At 44.9% G+C, this 15,549-nt stretch overlaps 1 long non-coding RNA gene across 1 annotated transcript; it reads right to left on the reverse strand.

Annotated features, from left to right (window-relative positions):
• Positions 1-2,325: 2,325 nt before the first annotated feature.
• LOC138916377 (uncharacterized) lies at positions 2,326-9,530 on the reverse strand. The gene is made up of 3 exons (XR_011423612.1): positions 9,286-9,530; positions 3,829-3,987; positions 2,326-2,562 (listed from the first exon to the last, which is right to left on the reverse strand). It is a non-coding gene; the product is annotated as an uncharacterized lncRNA (long non-coding RNA).
• Positions 9,531-15,549: the final 6,019 nt, after the last annotated feature.

Genomic DNA, 15,549 nt, shown 5'->3' on the forward strand with positions numbered 1-15,549 from the left:
ATGTTGTGCAGTTGAGATCTTGCTGGGGTTATAGTTCTCAGGGATTCAGTGATGACACATCCACCCATCTCCTTTTGAAGATTGCATCCTCAAGACTTGTTGCTGGTACAGCAGGGCTGGGAGGCTGAGGACTGCCATCCAGAGCCAGCTGTCCCTGGGGAGTTCCCTTGTCCCAGGTGCTCTGGTGATCATGCAGACTTCACGGCAGCAGCTTTTGGGATGATGCTATCACACATCACAATTGTCCCTGCTTCCAGGACAGGCATGATGTTCCCTAGACCCCTTCAAAGACACGTTCCTAAACAGACACTACCTTTATGTTTACTTAATCCAACACTACTTTGGCAAATATTTTCAAATCTTCTCTGAGATAGGTTCTTCATAGCTTTGCAGGTACAATGGTATTAGAACACCTCATGTTTAGCCAGTCAAAAAGATTTTTCCAACCCTTCTACTGAAGGTATATTCAAAATTATATAGGAATCTCTATCCCATGAAATAGGGATTAGTCCCTGCGCTGATGCAGCAAGCACAGGAAAGATCTGTGTCTCCGCTGAACTGATGTCTGTGGTTCCTTGTTACAAACTGCCACAGGACACGCCCGGTGCCTGCTTGGTATTGGTATTCTCCTTAGCAGCCAGCACCATACCCTCAGAAAGGACGGTTGAATGGAGTTTAATGTAATCACCAAGAGAAAAACTGCTAACTTTTATCACCAAATATCCTGCAGTCACTGTTTGGTTCATCTTGGGAAAAAGTCTCAAGGCAGGTCTAAGTAACAAGGTAACATGAGCTGGGTGAATAAACCCTGGGGACAAAAGGACTTGCCTGGGATCACAGCAGGAGGCTGGGTGGGAATGCAGAATCTGGGGGTTTAGCTCATCTGGTTTCCATGTCCCTTGCTCCATTTAACCCTTTGGAACCATCCTAAAGAGTTCTTTTCCGTTCTGTTTTTCATTTATGAAACTTTTGAATTTGATTATTTCATTAATTTCAGAAACATTTATTGAGGACCTAATATGCACACAGAATATGAAAAGTTGCTCATATGGTATACAGTTTTGACAGATATATGATACCAGTTGGGCAGAACTGAATTCAAACCTCACCTCTACTTCTTACTAATTCATCACTTTAGGCAAGAGAATTGGTCTCTCTGTGCCTCAGTTTCCTCATCTGTAAAACAAGAATAGTAGTAATGTATATCCCTCAGGGTTGTTATAAGAGTACACTATTGCTATTATCTTTATTTTTATTATTGTAGTATGTGCTGGACACCATGAAGGGTACCAGAAATTCCACCACCAATCCCAGGAAAGTAGACACCTTATGAACTGAAAGAAATGAAATCCAAAATGAGGTGGTATGTGCTGTATGAATTCAGAGAAGGGAGAGTCAGTAAGGGCTAGGGTGGTCAAAAAAATGTTTCATGGAGAAGAAAGGACTCCAATGTTTTATAGAAAATAATGCACCATGAGCACAGGGAAGAAGATCTGGTTGAGAAAAGCATGCTTAGAGGATGTAAGGGTGGATACAGCAAGGAATAAGCTTGAAGCCAAGCTGGGGAAGGAATGACTATTCAACTAATGATTTTACTTTATTTTTTCCTTTTTATAATTGAGGTAGCATTGGTTTATAACATATAAATTTCATGTGTATATCATTTTATTCCAACTTATGTATGGACTACCTGTGTTCACTACCAAAAGTCTAGTTTCCATTTGTCACTGTACCAATGTCCCCTTTACCCCTTTTGCCCTCCCCCGACCCGTGTTCCCCTCTGATAACCACCAATCTGTTCTCCATATCTATGTGTTTGTTTTGTTGTTGTTGTTTTGCTTTGTTTTTTAATCTTCCACACATGAGTGAAGTCATACAGTAATCGTCTTTCTCTGTCTGACTTATTTCACTTAGCATAATACCCTCAAGGTCCATCCACATTGTCACAAATGGCAAGATTTCATCTTTATGGCAGAGTAGTATTCCACTATATACATATCACATTTTCTTTATCCATTCATCCATCAATGGGCCCTTAGGTTGTTTCCAAGTCTTGGCTATAATAATGCTACAATGTAAATAATGCTACAACGAAGATAGGCGTACATATATCTTTTCAAATTAGTGTTTTTGTGTTCTTTAGATAAATACCCAGAAGTGGAATAGCTGTATCATATGGTCAACTAATGCTTTTTGATTTCCATTAATTCATTCACTCATTCATCAAGTATTGATTGAGCATTGTTGCCTTGATGATACAATTGTAAGCAAGGCATGGTCCATTTCTTTTAATAGTCTTGTGGAAATAAACAATGACCAACTGAATGAGACAAGTAAAGTCTGTTTATTCTGAGCTTGCTATAGCAAGGGCGTCAGCTGTACTTTGGCAGAGAGTCAAAGGCAGGCAGAGGAGTAGGAGAGCTTTATGGTGAACAGAAGAGAAGGCTTCAGGCATGCCCTGATTGGAGGCGGTGGGCATGGGGAAGCTGTAGGCACACAAACTAGAAGCCCGGCATCCTATGTGATTGGGCAAGGTGCATATTTGGCTTTCTCTGGTTGTTCCTAAATTGGAAGCAGAGACAAAAATTAGGGAAGCTGTCAGTTATTAATCAAATCTTGGCCATTTGGGGCCAAATGTTACAGAAGTTGTTGTTTAGCTTCCTGGACTGTGATTGGAGACAGCAGCCTGGCTTTCTGCAACCTGACTGGCAGCAGGTCTGCTTCCTGGGTTCTTTGTCGTAGATGAGGTAGTTGGTGTACGGGGCAGGCTGCTGCAGGTTGTGAGTCTAAGTTCTATTTTTATATATGGTCTGGCTATTGTCTGTATATTCAGTCTCTCAGTCTAGTGGAGAAATAGACTAAAAAAGAATGTGGGGACAGGAGCAAAACAAAAGAGATTAGAATGTTATAAGGACAAGGAGAGTGGGGTTGGGAAAGCCAACTTTGGATAAAGTAGTGAGGGAAGCTATCTCTGAGAGATGACAACTATGCAGAGACCTTAAAGATGAGAAAGGGCCAGCCATTTGAGGAGTAGATGAAAGAGCATTCCAGACAAAGGGGCAGAGAAAATATTCTGAGCCAGAAACAGCGTGTGGTGTTCAAAGAAATGAAAGGAGATCAGTGCAGCTAGACAGGAGTAAGAAAGGGGAGAGGGCATGAGGTGAGATTTGAGAAGTAGGCAAGATTCAGGTTGGACGGAACTTTGTATGCCGTGGTAGAGAATAGATCCATGGGTGCAGCGAGCTTAGGCAGAGAGAAAATTAAGGAAGTTGTTGCAGTAGCCCAAGGGAAAGATGGCGGTGGAGGTCTGGATTAAGGTAATGGGAAATAGAGATGAAAGAAGTGGTCGGGTCCTTGAGACGTCTTGAAGAAAGGACAAAGAGGACTTGCTGATGGCCTGAATATGGAGGCAATGGGGGATGGGGATAAAGGGAGGAAATAGAGAGAGTTCCAATGATTGTGGCATTTACTGAGATGAGGATACTGGATAGAGAGGAAAACAGATTTTTTGGAGGGAGGAGAGAGAAATTAAGTTTAATTTAGATATTGAGAAAGGCATTAGTGTAATAAAAGCCATCTAGAGACAGGAAGGAGGATGGATTCAAAAGCCAGAGACCTCTTGGCTGAGTTTATATTGACAGTCCACACCTCATTCAGCTGAACAAACAGACACCCAAATAAAGAACAGGCAGGAAAGACAAGAGCTACAGAATGGAGGCTGGAGACAAACTCCAGCTGAGAACATGTAGCCCCAAAGGTACTTGTCAGTTCTCTTAAAAACAAATTAACAAAAAAATGGAATTGCTCGACATCGTGTGGCCCAATTACCTAGTCTTTTGGCTGCACTTGAAGTATCTCTTGGTGACACTATCATATGCAAGGCGTGGTCCATTCCTCCTATGGTCTACAGAGAAGAAGAGAAGTGGCCAGGTTCAGGTGAGCTAGCAGTCGTTAAGAGTGAACACTCTCAGCTCTTGATCTTGGTTTCTACTTCATGGAGAAAACAAAAGCAATCAAAAGAAAATTTCCAGATTCACAGCACAATATCTACCCACTGCTGGCATGTAGATGCATACAATGTGCCCTCCATCCTGTTATGATTGGAAAATTGTCCATGCTCCAATCTGAACCAAGACTTCCACCTGTGCTCCAGATCCCATCCTTTCTCATTGATTCAGGGACATGGTTCTAGCAATTCTCTTCCTTCATTATTGGATGATTCCCATCAACAAACTCACTGGTCTTGCTTCTGTCATCAAAAAATAATTGCAAAAAAATTTTACCTCTTTGTTTCACTTTGACTTTACTTCCCCTGCCAGCAAATGTCCCATTTCACAGCTCTCATTTTCAGCAAAACTCCTTGAGAGAGTAATCTCTTTTTGATGTCTAGAATTTCTCTCGTACCATTCTCTTTATTTTTCCTTTGCTCAGGTGTATTAAGATATAATTTACATGCTGTAAAAGTCACCCTTTTTAAGTGTACATTTCCATGAGTTTTGACAAATGTATGTAGTCATGTAGCCACCACCACAATCAAAATATGTAACATATCTATTGCCTCAAAAAGTTCCTTTAGAATAGAATAAAAGTAAAAAGATGAAAAAATCTATGTCATGCAAGTAGTGACCAAAATATAGCTGGAGTGGTTATACTAATATCAGACAAAATAGACATTGACAAAAATTGTTACTAGAGACAAAAAGGACATTTAAAAATAATAAAATTGTCAATCCGTCAAGAAGACTAACAATTATAAACTTGTATCCACCTAACAACAGTATCCCAAAATACGTGAAGCAAAAATGGTCAGAACTGAAAGGAGAGAGAGACAATTCAACAACAATAACTGAAAACTCCAAAGCCCCACTTCAGTAATAAATAGAACAACTAGGCAGAAGATTAATGAAGAAATAGAAGGCTTGAACAACCCTAAAACCAACTAGACCTGACAGGCACCCCTAGAACCCTCCGCCAACAGCAGCAGAGCACACACAAGCCTCGAGCGCACACGGAACGTTCTCTAGGATGGGCCAGACCTGAAGCCATAAAATGAGTCTCAATAAATTTAAAAGAAGTGAAGTCACATAACGTATATTCTCTGACCACACTGCAACTAAATTAGAAATAAACAACAGGAGAAAATTGGGCAAATTCACAAATATGGAGAAATAAAGCAACATTTTATTAAATAGCCAATGGATCAAAGAAGTAATTACAAAAGAAATTATAAAATGTTTTCAAATGATGGAAATGAAACACAGCATAACAAAACGTGATATACAGCCAAAGAAATTCTTAGAGGAAAATTTACAGCCGCAAATATCTATATCAAAAAAAAGAAAAATCTCAAGTTAATAAACAAATTTTCTACCTGAAAAAAACTAGGAAAAGTAGAGAAAACTAAACTCAAACAAGCAGAAGAAAAGAAATAATAAAGACTAGAGTGTAAATAAATCAAATAGAGAAGGGAAAGCAATAGAGAAAATCGACAAAATCAAAAGCTGTTTCTTTGAAAAGATCAAGAAAATTGAGAAACCTCCTGGGCCAGCTCCGTGGCCTAGTGGTTAAGTCCAGCACTCTCTGTGGTGCTGGTCTGGGTTCGGTTCCTGGGCATGGGTCTACACCACTCATCTATCAGTGACCATGCTGTGACAGTGGCTCACATACAAAATATAGGAATATTGGCAACAGATATTGTCTTAGGGTGAATCTTCCTCAGGGAAAAAAAATTGACAAACCTCTAGCTACTCTAACCAAAAAAAAAAGAGAAAAGACTCAAATTACTAAAATCATCAATGAAAGAGGAGACTCTACTACTGACCTTATAGGAAAAAAAGGGGGGGGATTATAAGAGATTACTGTAAACAACTGTATGCTATCAAATTAGATCACTTTAGATAAAATGGACAAATTCCTAGAAAGACACAAACTAATGAAACTGAGCCAAGAAGAAATAGATAGTTTGAAAAATTCTATTCACTTGGCTTCACAGATGAATTCTACCAAACATTTAAACTCTTCTAAGACAGAAGAGGAGGGAATGCTTCCAATTCGTTCCATGAGGACAGTGTCATCCTGATAGCAAAACCAGACAAAAACTTCAAAAGAGAAGAACTTCACACAAAAATGCCCAACTAAATATCAGCAAACCGAATCTAGCAACATGTAAAACCATACTCAAGTGGTATTTGTCCCAGGACCACAGGTTAGCTTAACATCTAAATATCAATCATTGTATTAATAGAATAAAGGACAAAAACCATCGTACCATCTCAACAGATACAGAAAAAGCATTTGACAATATCCAACACCTCTTCATGATAAAAACTCTCAACAAACTAGGGAATTTCCTCAACTAGTGAAGAATATCTATGAAAAACCTACAGATAACATCATATTTAATGAAGAATGACTGACTGCTTGTCTCCCTAAGATCAGAAACAAGACAAGGATGTCCACTTTTGTGACTTCCATTCAGCATTGCACTGGAGTTCCAGCCAGGGCATTAGCCAAAAAAAAAAAAAGAAATAAAAGTCCTCCATATTGGAAAGGAAGAAGTAAAAATCTCTCTATGTGCAGATGACATGATCCCATACATAGAAAATCCTAAGGATTAATAAACAGGTTCAGCATTGTGTCAGGATATAGAAGATCAATATACAAAATTCAATTATATTTTTATACGCTAGCAATGAACAACCAAAAATGAAATTAAGAAAACAATTGCACTTATAATAGTATCAAAAAGAAGAAAATACCTAGGAATAAATTTAACCAAAAATGTGCAAGATTTGTATGCTGAAACTACAAAACCTTGTTGAAATAAATGTAAAAAGATGGAAAGACATCCCATATTCATGAATTCTAAAATCTAATATTTCCAAGATGGCAATATTCCCCAAATTGATCTACAGGTTCAATGCAATCCCTATCAAAATTCCAGCTGTCTTTTTTGTAGAAATGGACAAGCTGATTTTAAAATTCATATGGAGACACGAGAGATCCAGAATAGCCAGGACAATCTTGAAAAGGAAGGATAAAGCTGAAGAACTCACACTGTCCAATTTCCAAACTTACTACAAAGCTACAGTAACCAAGACAGTGTGGTACCGGCATGAGGATTGACATATAAACCAACGGAATAGAATTAAGAGTCCAGAAATAGAACTTAACATTTACGTCAATTGATTTTCAACAAGGATGACAAGACAAATCAATGAAGAAAGATAGTCTTTTCAACAAATAGTCCTTTTCAACTGGATACTCACTTGCAAAAAATTGGAAGTTCAATGGTCCATTTGAGGGTATTACGCTAAGCAAAATAAGTCAGAAGGAGAAAGTCAAATACCGTATGATCTCACTCATAAATAGAAGATAAAAACAACGACAAACACAGATACAGAGATTGGACTGGTGGTTACCAGAGGAGAAGTGGGAGGGAGGAGTGCAAAAGCGGTGACTGGGCACACGTATATGGTGATGGATGGTAATTAGGTTTTGGGTGGTGAATATGATGTAACCTACACAGAAATCAAAATATGATGATGCATGCCTGAAGTTTATATAATGTTATAAACCAATCTTACCTCAATAAAAAAAAAGGAAAAGAAAATTCTATGGTCCATATGGATTCCAACCTCACATCATACATAAAAATCAACTCAAAGTGGATCATAGCCCTATATATAAGAGGTCTAAACTATAGCCATCTAAAACTATAGAACTCCTAGATAGAATATAGGAGTAAATCTTTATGACCTTGGGTTAGGTGATAGTTTCTTAGAGATAACACCAGAAGCACAAGCAACAAAAGAAAAAAATAAATAAATTGGATTTCCTCAAAATTAAAAGCTTTTTGCGCTTCACAGGACACTGCCAAGAAAGTGAAAGGATGACCCATAGAAGGAGAGAAAATGTTTGCAAATCATGTAGCTGACAAGGGACATGTATCTGAATGTATAGAGAAGCCTTATATTCAACAATAAAAAAACAACCCAATTAAAAATGGGCAGAGTCTGAATAGACATTTCTCCAAAGAAGATATACAAATGGCCAATAAGCCCATGAAAAGATCTTCAACATCATTAGTCATTAGAGAAGTTCAAATAAAAACTGCAATGAGATACCACTCACATCTACTAGGATAGCTGTAATCAAAAAGACAAATAGTGGGGCTGGCCCTGTGGTGCAGTGGTTAAGTTCACATGCTCTGCTCCAGTGGTCTCGGCTTCATGGGTTCAGATCCCAGGCACAGACCTACGTACCACCCATTGAACTATGCTGTCGTGACATCCCACATACAAAATAGAGGAGGAATGGCACTGATGATAGCTCAGGGCTAATCTTCCTCAAGCAAAAAAAAAAGAGGAAGATTGGCAACGGATGTTAGCTCAGGGCCAATCCTCCTCACCAGAAAAAAAAAAAGATGTATTAAGATTAAACTATAGTGACCAGAGATGAGATGCAAACTTGAGAGAAAAAACAGAGAGAAAGCAAACAAGTGATTAAGAGGCAAGTCAGGATGGTGTTACATTTGGGCAGAGGTGAGGGTCTCTGAGTGGGACAGAGCCCACAGAGGGGCTCTGAGGAAACTGGCAAATTTACTTCTTGACCTGGAAGGTGACTAACTGAGGACAGGCTTTGTAAGAGCTCACTTAGCTCTACATTTGTTTTGTGTGGCTTTCTGTACCTGTATCTTTTATTTTGCAATAAAAAGGCGAAAAACACAAACTCTGCGATGCTTCGCCATATGCCTCGATGGAAAGCCAAAGTCAGAACAGCTGGCGGGGCCTTCAGGATGGGGCCAGGGCTGCCTCTCCACCCTCCCCTCTTCTGTGCGCCTTCCACAGCTCCCCCTCCTGGCTGGGGTCTCAGGTCCTCAACGAGGGGCACACCGATCGCTCTACTTCCCACGACGTCTGCCGCCTCCCTGAGAGTGCCGAGCCCGGACCCTTTAGATTTCCCGTTTTCCACAATCCATAGCACCTTCTGTTAGAAGACAGATGTCACTTGTTCCTCGTGCCTACCCTTGTGGTCTGTCACCCCGCTGGAGTGTCAGCTCCGGGAGAGCAGGGGCTCCGCCTGTTTCATTCCCGGGTACATCCTACACCACAAGGCAAGGGGAAGGGGACGGCCGAGCCTCCTCATGGGGAAGGGCCGGCAGCCAATCTCAGATTGAGGTTATTACCAACGCAGACAGGGCAAAGGGGGATAAGCCGAGGGTACCCCCTCCCAGTGCGCTGTGTCCCCGACACCAAAAAGGACAGCCCCGAAACCTGATGCAACCTGGTGGCTACACCGTGAGTCGTGGGATGCTCCGTTGCTGCAGAACCGATTCCAGACGTCAGCCGAGCTGTTTAATATTCTGCAGCTCTGTCCTGAGGAGGGCATGGCAGAAAGTCCCCCACCTCATCAGGACCCAGCAGGCGATGAGAAGTGGTTTCCCGATAGCCTCCCAGGGGGAGAGAACTGGGGGGAGACGGCCTCGGAGCCCATCGTCGCAAGCATCACATGCTCCTGCGTTCCGGGAGGACCACAAGGCATTCCGCCAAGACTCAGATAGGCGACAGCTTGAGCCGCCGCCTGGTGGCCTGTGTGGATGCGGGCAAAGCTGTCAGGGCGCCAGGGCAGAGCTGTTCTCCCGCAAGTAGACATGCCCTTACTATTCACGTGTGAATACATGATGACCGAAGCCCGCCCACCAGATCGACCTACAGGAGAGAGGACAGGAGATAGAAGCACGTTTTCTGGAAACACACCGTGGTTGAGAGTGAGGAGCGTGCGCTCTGGACGTAGACTGTTCAGGGTTGTAAATACAGCTTGACTGCAGAGCAGCCGGACAAGCGATTGCTCTAATCTTTACTAACTTCATATTTTATATTTGAATATGAGTTTACATTTGCAAACATTCCTTGGTGCATTTGCCTTCTCTCCACACCCACTCCCTACCCCAGTGCTGGGTTTTGCATCCCGCTGGAGATTTGACGGTCATTATGTTCGATAAGTTATAGAGGTGACAGAACCGCCCGTGGAGAACGGAGAAAAGAAAATCACCCATATCTAACAAGCTTAGCAGAGTTGCTGTCAGCATTTTAATATATCTCCTTCTAGTCTTCCACCCGTATACATTATAAATATACAGTATTCCTCAAGGACCTAAAATGTGGCATGTATTAACTCATTTAATCCTCACAATAACCCTTCAGCTCGATGTTGTCATTATCTCCATTTTAAAGACGAGGAAACAGAAGCCCAGAGAAGTTTAATAGCTAGCCCAGGATCACAGCCCTGGTCAGAGCTGGAATTTGCACCTACGCAGTCAGCCTCCAGGACTGTCGTGCATTTAAGCCCAATGGAGTCAACAAGCAGTTGTACGTGCCAGCATGACAGCTGTCCGCTCGGGCTGCTATAACAAAAGACCACAGACTGGGGGCTTTGAAACAGCAGCAATGTCCCACCCGGGTTCTGGAGGCTGGAAGCCCGAGACCAGGGTGCCAGCGTGCTTGGGTTCCTGTGAGAGCACCCTCTGGGTTGCACACAGTCAGCTTCTCGCTGTGGCCTCACAAGGTGGAACGGCCAAACTAGCTCTGTGGGTCTCTTTTGTAAGGGCGCTAATGCCATCTGCCAGGGTCCCCTCCTCCCCTGACCTAAGCACCTCCCAAGTCCTCGCCTCCTAGGACCATCACCCTGGGGGTTAGAATTTCAGTACATGAACTTGGGGGAACACAAACATTCAGATCACAGCAAAGTCAAAACGCTTCTCATGTAGAAACATATTCCTAAGTATAAATTTTAATGTCTATTGAGTAACTGGATCATGGTTCCCTTAATCACTTCCCCTGGTTTTGGACATTTATGCTGTTTTTAAATTTTCACTTTTATAAACAAGGTGAGATAAATATCTTTGTACACAATGTCTTTTCTGTGGTTGGGATTATTTCCCAGAAGTGCAGATACAAGGTCAAAGGTAAGAACACATACTTGGCCCCGGGTCCACTCACCCGGTAATTTTTCACACTGCCCACTCTCGGTCAGCACCAGCAGCTTCCTGACTCAGCCCTGGATGTTCTGATCCAGTAGGCGCTGGCTGGTGCCCAGGAAGCTCTATTTTTATCAGCTCTCCTGGTGACTCTGCTTCTGGCCAGTTTCAGGGATGCTTGACCTACCCAAGTGTCCTCGATTTCCAAGCAAACACTCTGGGATTTTATACGAGTTAACTCTTTGCCACCATCTTTAGGAGCACACCCATGATAGTACCTCCAATTACACAGAAGGAATTGTGGACACTAATTCATTCAACAGATTCCATAAATATATAGGGGTACTGAGTTAGGTGCTAGACATACAGCGGAGTACAAGACAACTTTCCCGCTTTCATGGGGCTTACGTTAGGGTATGATTTGGCTGATAATATAAAAGAAAACAAATAAGTAAAAAATGGTGATTTCAGGGGCCAGCCCAGTGGTGTAGCGGTTAAGTTCAGTGCACTCTGCTTTGGCGGCCCGGGTTTGCAGGTTCAGACCCTGGGCACTTAGGGCACCACTTGTCGGCAGCCATGCTGTCATGGTGTCCTGCATACAAAAAAAGGAAGACTGGCAGAGATGTTAGCTGACGGCCAATCTTCCTCACAAAAAAAAAAAAAAAAAAAAGGATAATTTCAGAGAGTGACATATGCTGTGAAAGTACCAAAATGGAATAATGTGATAGATCATAGGTGTGGGGGCATGGAGGGGCTGCTTTATACAGGAGGTGACACTGTGTGAAAAGAAGGATGTACAGATCTGCCAGAGAGCATCCCAGGTAGAAGAAACTCCAAACCAGACATGTAAGAGCAACAGAAGAAAAAGGCCAGTGTGGGTGGAGCCCAGCGGGTGAAAGGAAGAGCGTGGAGGGAGGGGCTGGGAGGGTCGGGTCGGGTAGTGCGGGGCTTGTGGGCCTCGGAAAGGTGTCGTTGCGGCCATAGTCAGGACCCCACTGGCGGGGTTCAAGCAGGGGAGCGACGTGCTCTCATGCACATTTTGAGAAGATGGCTCCAGTTCACGTGAGTGGACGGGGCCGGGGAGCAGTGAAGAGACTACTTAGGGAGCTCCTGCGATCGCAGGCAGGAGGTGATGGTGCTTTCGCCTGGACTAATGGTCAAAGGGTTGCAGACAAGTGAACAGATCCCAGCTGGACTTGGAGGCAGAGGGGCGAACACTGCACAGAAGCAGTCTCGCGTGGAGTTTTAGCCAAGAGCACACACTGGGGGGATCCCCTCGGAGAGTGAGTTGAAGCGGAGGGTCTGGGATGCTGGTTCCAGCTCTGTCTCATGACCCAACCTTATGTGACCTCGAGCAAGTCTCTTTATCACTCCTGGCCTCGCTTTCTGGGGCTGAAATAAACACGTAAGGTCATTTCTAGTTCCAACATTTCCCTATCAATTTTTGATGTAGTATTCTCTACCTCCCTCCTTTATTCAACAAATATTTGTTGAGTGCCTAAGCCCAGCACGGTGCTAGGACTGATGAATCAGTCAGACAGCAAATCTTCGCTGCGGCACTGACAGTTTGGGAGAGGCGACTGATACTAAACAAATAATTGTACAAGGAACCGTTTAACTCGCTACTGTGATCAGAGCTGCTAGCGAGCATCACAGGGGACGTGGGCTGACGGGAGGCTGTGGAAAGGCTCCCTGAGGAAGGGGCGTGTGGCTGGCGAGGGCGCATTCTGCTTAAGACAAGGCAAAGCCCTCACCAGGAGCTTTAAAGTCGGTTGCCAGTGAGACTGACGCAACTCCAGCCCAGGCCTGCCACAGGGGCCACGTGGTTCTGGGGACATTCTCTCCTGAGGTCACTTAGTTCTAGTTCCACAAAGCCACGCGTTCTTCCAAGAACTGAATGTCGTCGGGAGCACATTCTAGGACCTGGTGTCACGAGACCCCAGGGTGAAGGAGGTGTGCGGATCTCTGCCTCCCCCCGGGGTGTGGGGATCGGACGCCCCTTGCACAGCCCACTGAGGCCAGATCTGGCCTGTCCATTTGGAGAATACACGCGCTCCCCACTTTCCGTTTTGAGGATTATGTCCAGAATGAGTCTCTTCAGAACGAGGCAGAGAAGAGCATTTCCAGTCACACTCTGATCGTTTTTGAAAGCGACTGACTCTAATTTCTCCATCCACCCTCCTCTTCCCACCCAACTGTCACACGAAGTCACTGAATCAGGACCTTCGCTGGCTGAGAGTTGCCAGGACTTTGGGGCGGATGTCTCGTCTTCCTCGGCAGCAGGAGCCAGACCCTGATCACGCCGCTTCCTTCCTCTTCGGAGGATTCTAGACAAACTCCCCTCTGAGGGCTGACCCACTGGCCAGGGTGTCAGCACGTCTAGCAACACTGCAGAAGGAGAAGAAACCCTTTTTCAGGGGCTGGAGAGCATAAGACGAGGAAACTGGGTCTCCAGGGCCCAGCCCCAGGGTAGCCCACAGCCCATTAGGAGGGTGCCTGCTCGCCAGCTGGTGTTCTAATCGGAAATGCTAAAGCTATTTTTAAAAATCCGCCTTTGTGGAATATCTCCAAACTCTGAATGAGAGCGGGTGGCCCCACACGCTCCCCGGTAGCAAGGCAGTGCGGTGCAATGGTTGGGTGAACAGATTCTGCAGCTACACTGCTTGTGACTTTTAAAACTGGTAACTTCAGGTAAATCATCCTGTAAGCTTTCCTTTCCACAACTTTAAATGGAAAAAATACTGATAAAAGCACAGCTATCATAGGTTGTTTTTTGATTAAGATATAATTGACAAATAACATTACATTAGCTTGGAGTACCAAATGTAGGTTTTTAATTTAAAAACTAAATGAGCTGCTGGAGGTAATGTGCACCACGCAGCATCTGAGCTCGGCCTCTGACATCGGGTCATCAGCATGTCCACAGGAAGCCGTGTTTCCTGCTGTTGCTGCTGCCCCTTCAGGGACGGTCTGGTCGCTAGCTCCTGGGCACAGGTGTCCAAGTGGTCAGTGGACAGAGCTACAGATGACGCAGGAGACCTGCCGATTCTCCCCATGACCGTGGCCAGGTCAATGCCTCTGAAGATCTGGGGTCTGAAAATGAAAAGATTTAATGGACTCTAAGATCCTAATTAGTACTTTACCATTTTTTAGGAGGACTCAAATTAGCCACTGAGAAGAGAGTAAAAGCTCCAAACCAGCGGTGTGATTTTTCGGGGCTTCCTTTTCCCTTTCAGCATCTCGATACCCGAGGATCACCCTGTACTTTCCGGGGCACGCCTGGTCAGAGGGCACCTGATCACGGTGGGATGCGCTGTACTGTGTGCCGTAGTGACTGGAGATTGTCCTGGCTTTGTCTCTGTGCCAGTGAGGACCTGGAGCCAAGAGCCAGAGGCCCTCTGTGCTGGCACCCGCCGGAGGTGCCCTGCTTCTGCTCTCAGGGGTAGGGGCCCGGGAAGGAGGAGTGCCTGGCCCAACGATGGGTCCCGCTGGGAGCCAGACCACTTCAGCAGAGGCGGCCCCTCGCTTCCAGCCCTGCCCGTGCCGCCTGCGGGTTTTGAGTAAGCTGCCTGATTCCTCTGCGCCTTTCTCTCACCTCACCCCCCGCCGCTCTTAGCTCTCACCCATCATTACACAAAAGGCCCTAAGGTGAGAAAACCTTGTTTTACCATGAAGCCACCCAAAGGGGCTGCTCAGTCCCTGGCTCCCCCAAGGGGCCCCGCCCACGCTGGCAGCCCAGTGCCCAGGCTGCTGAGCAAGCTCTGGAGTTTTCTCTTCCATTGGGTGAACAAAGCCCATTTAGAAAGTCAAACCTGCCCTCCCCTCCCCCCCCCCCACCGCCCCCCCAGGGCCAGGCCTGACTCCTGGATTCGAGCAGCCCAGCTGGAAAGCACTTGCAGCAATTCAAAGGGCCCATTATGCGTGGCTGACTCCACAATGGAACACTGTGTCTCTGAGGGCCTGGCAACAGCTGGTCCTACCTGTTTCGAGTCAGGACATTCTGTTTGCTGGAGGGATGAAGGGAGAGCAGCGCACACTGCATCTCATCCTCGTAAATGCCATTTCAGGTTAATGATTAGCGCGTACAGTACTACTGTAGTCAAACTCTGCACACACCAAGGGCCCTTCCCATGGGGCCCGGCGGGCAGCGCATAAAGGGGGTCATTGTGTGCACTGGGGAGGGAGGGAGAGGTGCCTGCGGGTGCCAAGTGTGGTCTCATAGCTCACACACTCCGGAGAGGGGAGGTTGGGACACTGTGCACATATTTTCTCGTTTTATAAGACAGTCTATTTACATTCGCTATTGACACTCGGGTACTGTTACTAAAGCTGGAATTTGTGTCATTCAATAAAATACCCTATCAGCCTAACCTGACGTTACAGAGCACCAACTCGATCCCACAAAAAATGTTCCCATCTCTGGCCAGAACTGGTTCTTCCGCACCCAGAGCTATCCTCCGCCTGCTGGGGAGTCGTGGGGGCCTGTCTGCACACTGAGAGTTAGGGGGGTTTCTAAGCACTAAATGACTGAACTCGACGGTTCTCAGGCCCCAGCCAGCCTCTTCCGTCTG

The sequence above is a fragment of the Equus caballus genome, chromosome 12 (assembly GCF_041296265.1).
Source record: "Equus caballus isolate H_3958 breed thoroughbred chromosome 12, TB-T2T, whole genome shotgun sequence".
NCBI lineage: Eukaryota > Metazoa > Chordata > Mammalia > Perissodactyla > Equidae > Equus > Equus caballus.